Raw genomic sequence first — 7,501 nt, forward strand, 5'->3', positions numbered from 1 at the left:
AGGTACCCCAGGGGTATTAGGGGAGGCTGGCGCCAGCACCTTGCTGTCCCCAGGAGCCTTTTTGGGCTGCAACCACAGTGATCCTGCCAGGTGGAGCCTGGCTGGCAGCTGCAGCACAGCTCCAGGCAGCCGGACTCCAGTTTTCAGCAGCACATGCTGCCTGAGCATGCAGCATGGATATCCAGGGGTCAAAAGAACCTACAGAAGAAAAAAAGAAACGGACCAGTGCATGCTTGGGCAGTGCACCCTTGTAGTGTGGAGAACACCAGAATCTGTGGTATGTTGTGCTGCTACTGCCTGACCATGCTCATCTGGATGTGCCCAATGTGTGTGTACTCCTAATACTCCCACAAAGAATCCATGTGCTAATTAACCCTTCATTGGGCACGTCTGCATGAGACAATGTGCAGAAGACTCATTCTCCTGCACATTAGTGCAGCAGACAAAGCTTGTGCTGATGCGCTAATGTGCAGCCGATTTAGTCTAATGTGTATTAGTGCTACCAAAAAACTGTTCATCTGCACTAATGCGCAGTAGTGCTGAGTATGGTGCATTTAGTACCTGTCATTTCAAATACTAAATTTAATGCACTGTAATTATGGTGCATAAATGATCATGTAGATGCACCTACTCATGACAGGAACTGGGATCCTCCAATCATTTGTATGTAGATGAGGCATAGGTCAACCTGATCCAGCTCCACCTCATGGAAGGTGGGGCCACACTAATCATATGCAACAGACTGAGAGAGAAGCCAATATGGGGCCTCTGGGCGGACTCTTTAGGGGCCCTGCTTTATGATGTTTGTCAGACACTGAAGTCTTGTGAAGAAACAGGAAGAATTGGAAATGGGACAGAAAGGCATAGTTCAGGTGTGGGAGTGAAGAGGAAGTTGAAATGTATTCAGTGTAGTGGCTCACTATGACTTGAAAAAGAGTTGGCGCTGAGGGGGGACTGCATGCAGTAGGCACTTATTCAGATGGGCTCTCCTTATGGTTAGGTTCCCATTAACATTGAAAGCCTGATCTATGCCTTAAAGGCAGAGAAAGGGATTATCAGAGCATTGGAATTTAAGGAGTGAAGGCGGTTGACTCAAAGTTCAAAACAATGGCAAGTAAGCATGAGGTGAAAAAAGAGTTGAAGAGCAGAAATGAAGATTTGGAGAAAGATGGAGAGTGGATAAAGGTGAAGAAGAAAGGAAGAAAGAAGGTAACGGAGGGAGTAATGGTGGAGGTAGCAACAAAAAGAATGATAATGCCAGAGGGAAGACAGTAGCAGAGGAGAGCAAGAGACAAAGCAGGAGCAGCAAGAAAAGGTACATTGGGTGAGAAGCAGAGGACAGTGGGAGCACACAACAGGCTGGTCCACTGGGAGTGGCATGGTGGGAAAATGTGGAAGAAGTACTGAGAGAAGCTAGAAAGGAATGGAGGCTGCAGATAAAAGAAACATTAACAGACAATGAGAGGCAAACTGGATCAATGATAAACAGATACGATTTCCTGGAGAAGGTACTGTGTGAGATTTTGTAGGTGCAGGTGGAGTATCTCACCAGCCTGATTGCTTTCTCAAACTGAAAGACTTGGGAACTGACTTACTGGGATGGACAAGAGTATGAACACTTTTGGAGGAAATATGCAGAGAAACATAGGAGGGAGAAATTAAGACGGATAAAGTTCACAGCAGGGGAAAAGTCAAGAGAAAGAGTGATTATAGTTAGAATGTACGCAGATTTCCTAGAGGAGAAAGACACCGAAAGATGGATGGTAAAGTACATCCAAAGGTATTGTTGGTAGAGAAACTAAGGGAGAAATATGGTATCTGGGCAGGGTTTTGGAGAGCATGTTGTACTTCCCATTAATGATCCAGATCAGGGCACACAAGGGTTTTATAATGTACCATGGGCAACCAAAACAGTGCAGCAAATGAAGAAAAGTGGCACCTGTCTGCACACTGCCCCCCTTGTGGTGTACTACAGATATGAAGGGATGGGAAACAGAGCAGCAGAGTGCACAGTCCCTAAAATGCACCATTTGTATGGGAGAGGGACATTTGCATTGTAGGTGCCCCAAAGCCTTTGCCAATTATATTCAGACCCCCTGAGGAACAGCAAAACCTGGAGGAGGGGAGAAGAGAGGTTGGACACTGAGGTAGAAATGGTGGAAGAAACCCTGCAGGAGGGTGGAACAGAACAGGCAGGGGGAGGGAGAAGGGGGAAGAGATTTCTGTGATTGAGGCACCACAGGAGAAGATAGGAGATGGAAGGAAAGGAAGATGGAAAAGCAAACAGCTCAGACATAGAGGTGGCGTTGGGAAAGAAAGAAGACACCCTACAGACAATAGAAGTAGAGATGGAGCAAGAGAAAGAACCAGAGAGACGAGCTGGGAAAAGAACAAAAATGTTGGGGCTGAAGACCAGGAAAAAGAAACCTGATAATGAGGGAGGTGAGTCAGAGGAAGAGCCGGGAGAGCAGTTTCCTGTCACTAACACCTCTGGATTCGAGCCCAGAGTGGAGACCAGAAGGTAGCAAGTGGTGGGGAGGCAGGAATGTGCAAGACCTCTGTAGCCTCCTGTGCCACTCACCAGTGAAACTCATTTGTATGAATTTTTCCGGTTTCGCTGTCACTTGAAGAAAGGACAGGGTTAAATTCTGGAAAGTCCCCAGGGGTTCTCTCCTGCCACATCTTGCTGAAATAAATTAGTTTAATTGGGAGGAAGATGGTATGTCCCACCTTTCCTGGTACCTTCCTTCAATCTTCCTGTCTGCCTTCCTGCTTGGGGCTCCGCCTCCCCTACATTCCACCTAATGCCAACTAAGGGTGTTATTTCCCGATTTCTAGGTCTGGCCTGGTGTAGGCTCTTCTATTTTGGCACTTTGAATTATGGTGATTGGATTCAGACGCTGTTTCTTCTGGGTTTTCTCAGGCTGTAACTCCAAACTCCTTCCCAACCCTGGGTTACCTTGCTCCCCGGCATTTTTCTCTCTCAGGTCTGTACTTGCCATGGTTCAGACATCCATCTCAAGTTTTCTCCTCAGGTTTCTCCTGGGTCCAGTCCTGACCAAAGATATCCAAAGTCCACAGTGTTGCTTCAGGTAAGTCACTTAGCCTTCTAAGCCTCCTCAGCTTATCTTTGAAGGCCCCTTCCTGCAGCAGCTACCACTTCCCCTCAGTGGAGCTCTGTTCTGCTCTGGGCCCACCAAGGAACCCACTTCTGGTCCCCTGTGCTTCTTGTCCGCTGGGCCATTTATTCTAGCATTAAGGGACTGACTGGTGAATTGGCACTGGCACGCTGCCATAAAGCATGCCCATGCCGGCACAGGAGCTGGTCCTGGCTCCTCCTGGATACGTCATTCCTTTTTCTCCTTTTCCCTTAGCATGGCATTTTTTCCTGCCATGGTTTCACTTTCGCTGTGCTCCCGGCCTGGCTCGGTGCAGCGTCTCGCCAGCTCTGCTCCTCACTCACTCAGGGTAAGTCTTCTCTCATGGCTCTGTGTCTGCCACACCCTCCTAAAAGTGAAAGTGATCTGGCAGCTTGCAAAGGCTACAGGAATGTGAATGAGGAAGCAGGAAGAACTGACCACCCGGAGCAGTAGCAGAGACAAACCTTAAAGCAACAGGTACATTCAGCTCAAAGCAGACATAGTTAAAGCTTAAAGGGACAGGTGCGCTCATTTTAAAATAAGCATACATGACATTGACAGTAGTTTCACTTAACATCAGGGATATCTTCACAAGGAAAAGATGGGAAAAGATTGAACTAGTGTTGAACCAAGTAAGGACAGACAGTCTGCCTCCAAAAATGTGGCATACCAGGGCAGAGGGATTATAAATACTTTGAAAAAGGGTGGAGATGGGGACCGTCTTGGTGGTCAGGGACAAATGAGAACAAAGCAGCAGGGATAGCAATATTATTCAAGAACCCAGAACTGAGAACAAAGCAGGTAGAAGAAGTCACAAGTGGCAAATTGCAAGGAATGATACTATCAGTCAGGGGAACTGTAGCAGGGTACTCAAAGGTGCCTGTTCCTTTAAGGCTGAAGCAGTTTGACCAGGGCAGCAGAGCTCTCCAGATGTGTGTTGATGGGGTAATAGTATAAGGAGATAATTAGGTAACACCTGCAGGAGTCACATGATTGGAAGGAGGCAGGGGTTGGGCTACATAAGCTCAGGGCAGAAGCCAGCAGGGCACTCTCTCTGGCAGCTGCTGGAGAAGGAGCTTCTGCATGTGGAAGCTGTCTAAGAACTGGTACTGCCTGCTTTACTGCTCAACTGCTGTGGAACTATAGGAAACTCCCAGGTACTTAGGCTAGAGAGTATGCTGTATTAAGGGTGTTAGTTTGATCCTTAAAGGGGGCATAGCATTGGAGTTGTTGATAATACTTAAGTTATAGCTTAGGGGCTTTTGTTTGTGTTTCTGTTTATGAGAGGACTGGGATGAGGCTAAAAGGGGAGGTTTGGAGGCCTCATTAGTGCTTAGATAAAAGTTCCCAGAATTTGGGAAGAGCTAGTGACAGGTACACAGAGAGAGAGATGCCCTAAGGGCACAACTACGGGGCTCAGAGAGCTCTAGCACCAGAGGGGTGGAGAGATGGGGGCACAGAGATGAAGGTACAGAGAACCCTAGCACCAGAGGGGCACAGAAACAAGGGTGCAGAGACAAGGGTGCAGAGAACCCTAGTGCCAGAGGGATGCAGAGATGAGGGCTTTGTTGGTCTTATTTGTCAAAGTGTTGGAAACTGGTGGAAGCATGTTTTAAGTTTTGATACCTTATAGTTTCATTTTCTTCTTTGTTGATGTAGTTTTTGTAACTCAATGTAAGCTGATGAAAGCATGTTTTAAGTTTTGATCCTTTATTTTTTTGTTGGCCTAAAATTAATATAGTCTTTTTGTAACACAATGTAAGTTGATGGAAGTAGGTTTTTAAGCTTTTGATACTTTCATAATAATAATAAAAAGTTTCCTATCTGCATGTTTGCCCAATATAAGCCAAGTGTTTTACAGTTAGGTTCAGTGCTGGTTGCATTTAATTTACTTCATAGTTAATTATGAAGCTAAATGCAACCAACACTGAGTATACCAAACCACATGCTGCTTTTGGCAGCAGTTTCATGATAGACAGTATAGGCAGTCCTCGGACTTACAACACGGTTGGTTCCTGAAAACTTTAAGTCGAAATGTTGTAACTCGGAACCAATTTTCTCATAAGAAACAATGTTATAAATGGGGGATTGGTTCCTGAACCAAGGCCTGATACCCTATTTTCACTAAAAATACCCGAGAATTTTGTACTCGATCAGTTATAGATGAGTAATATAGCTACGTTAATGTATTTATATTGTACATAGCAATCATATTGATTTGGAAAGACTTCTTTAAGGTGACTTTGCTGGACTTTTTGAAAAGCTCTTGGTTGAACTTTTTGAAAGGCTCTTGGCTGGAGTCTTCTCAGGAGTCTTGGCTGCAGGTTTTTCTGGAGTCTTGTCTGCTTTCTTAAAGAAAGCGTCCAAGGCAGTTTGGACAGATGTTCTCCAGGGAGATGAGTGTTGCTGCAAACTTGTTCGCTGGCATGGCATTGCATTAGATCAAGCATTGTAAAGTTGAAACTGATGTCATAAAGTTGAAACTGGGTGTCAATTTATAAATGTTGCAAGTGTGAAATGTTATAACTCAAAACACTGTAAGTCAAGGACTGCCTATATATTTAATGAAGTTTCCTTGTATGAAAATATAAAATGAAGGGCTTTTCCCTGATGCTGACTGGGGGAAAAAGCTTTGTCTTGTATTCAAGTATGTCAGAAAACCACCGTGTAAGGACGTGGCCCTCTTCACACCAGTGACGTCTGGGAGCCTGCCCTCACTGAAAAGAAAACCCTGGTGACTTAGCCAGACGGGGGTTCCTCCTTGCTCTCGCCTGCCATGTCTTTGATGTTTTTACTGGGTTCTGGGAGGGATGATGTTCACCCAGGCTGGCCCAGGTGTGGGCATCTCCAGTGGGTTCGACTCCGGAAAAAAACACAACAATGAATAAATAAAAAAGAAGAAATGGAACGAAAACTCAGCTGGCAGGCTTAACTGCTGCCCTGCCTACAGCCCACCAGCTCTCATGGCTCCTGCTGCACAATTCTTACAGCTAATTCAATTAACTGACCTGCTACCATGATAATTGATGGCTTGCAGTGGCAATTAACACCTGTTATGAATAATGAGCTCCACCGAGCTCTCAGATCAATTGATCTGCTGCCTTGTTCCTGGGGAAAGTTTTCTCTCAAGTTTTGTCTTCAGCAGGTCCATCCAGCCCACCCCTCCTCACTCTTCTCTCCTCTTGCTCGAGCTGCCTGGCTGGAAATACCTCTCAGAGCACCAGGGGTCCCAATCTGGCACAGCTGCCGAGGCAATAAAGCTGGCTCTGGGCATGCCAGGAGTTCCCTCCTCAGTGTGGTCATCTTCCTCGCAGGTAAATCATGGCTCGGGCTGCTGCGCTTCTGTGAAGGGACACCGCTAGCCTCTTCATAAGTAAATATGGTACCTTTAAAAATCTGTCCCTAGGAATCCAAGTTTGATTCACATGAAATGGTATCTCTGCAGTCAATGCCACTGGTTATTCAGCGTTAGGGTTAAGAAATGTTAAGGTTAAGAACGTAGTTAAGAAATGTCACATGATTTGCCAAGCATCATATAAAAAAACTAGGAGTAGAAGTTGGATCTCCAGATTCCCAGTTCTATCCAAAGGTTGAATGCAACCTTAGGGAGGATCTAAGATTTTGAAAATGGGGCTGGGGGAGGTTGGGGAGGTTTGCAAATGGTGTGGTGCATCATCACATATAACAGCACATATTTTTGCCCAGGCAAAAATAAACTAGAAGCTTTACTAAAACGTTAGGGATCTAGGTTTATATGATTCTTTTTAAGATGAAAGCAAAAAAAAACAAATATAACTTTATTGGAAAGTACATTGATTTGCTATATCATACATTATGTATTAATAAAAACACACTAGGCAAAAGATAATCAAAAGTTGTTGTTTCTTTAGTCCTATAGTCATTAGAATTAAATATACTGCACATCTCTTTCAGATTCACAAAACAAAATCAAGGCTTCTTGAACATCTTGTCAGTGTAACCAATCCTTCACTGAAAATTATTTCCACACCCAGATTAATGTTCACCTGAGTTGTTTTCACACCTGAGTAAATGTTTTTAGCTAGAGTTAAAGACAGTCTGCAAGGCTGTGAAATAGAAGCTGCATTACCAGGAGAGGCTAGAAACAGTAGAATCTCAGAAGAAAGAATAGATTGATTAGTGGAACATTTAAGAGTACTAAAAAAAGGAGCGGGCCATTAATACCCATGGAGTGAAGAATTTAGAAGGAATTAAGTAGATTATAATGAGCCATGAAGTCAAGTGACTCCCTCATTGCTGCCTAATTAGAAATACTGCTGGCATTGCCAGGTAGTTGATTTAAAACCTTGGGTAGACAAGGAATCAAAAGTGGGGGGGGGGGA

The 7,501-nt window shown here is 44.8% G+C and overlaps 1 long non-coding RNA gene across 1 annotated transcript in view; it reads left to right on the forward strand.

Moving 5' to 3' along the window:
- Positions 1-2,402: 2,402 nt before the first annotated feature.
- LOC109297054 overlaps positions 2,403-7,501 on the forward strand; it is a 12,797-nt gene continuing 7,698 nt past the window's right edge. Inside the window, exons 1-2 of the long non-coding RNA XR_002097179.1 lie at positions 2,403-2,477; positions 2,924-2,926. This is a non-coding gene — a long non-coding RNA (uncharacterized LOC109297054). The remainder of the gene's footprint in view (positions 2,478-2,923; positions 2,927-7,501) is intronic.

Source organism: Gavialis gangeticus, unplaced genomic scaffold (genome assembly GCF_001723915.1).
Source record: "Gavialis gangeticus isolate Ggan-Ray unplaced genomic scaffold, GavGan_comp1, whole genome shotgun sequence".
Taxonomy (NCBI): domain Eukaryota; kingdom Metazoa; phylum Chordata; order Crocodylia; family Gavialidae; genus Gavialis; species Gavialis gangeticus.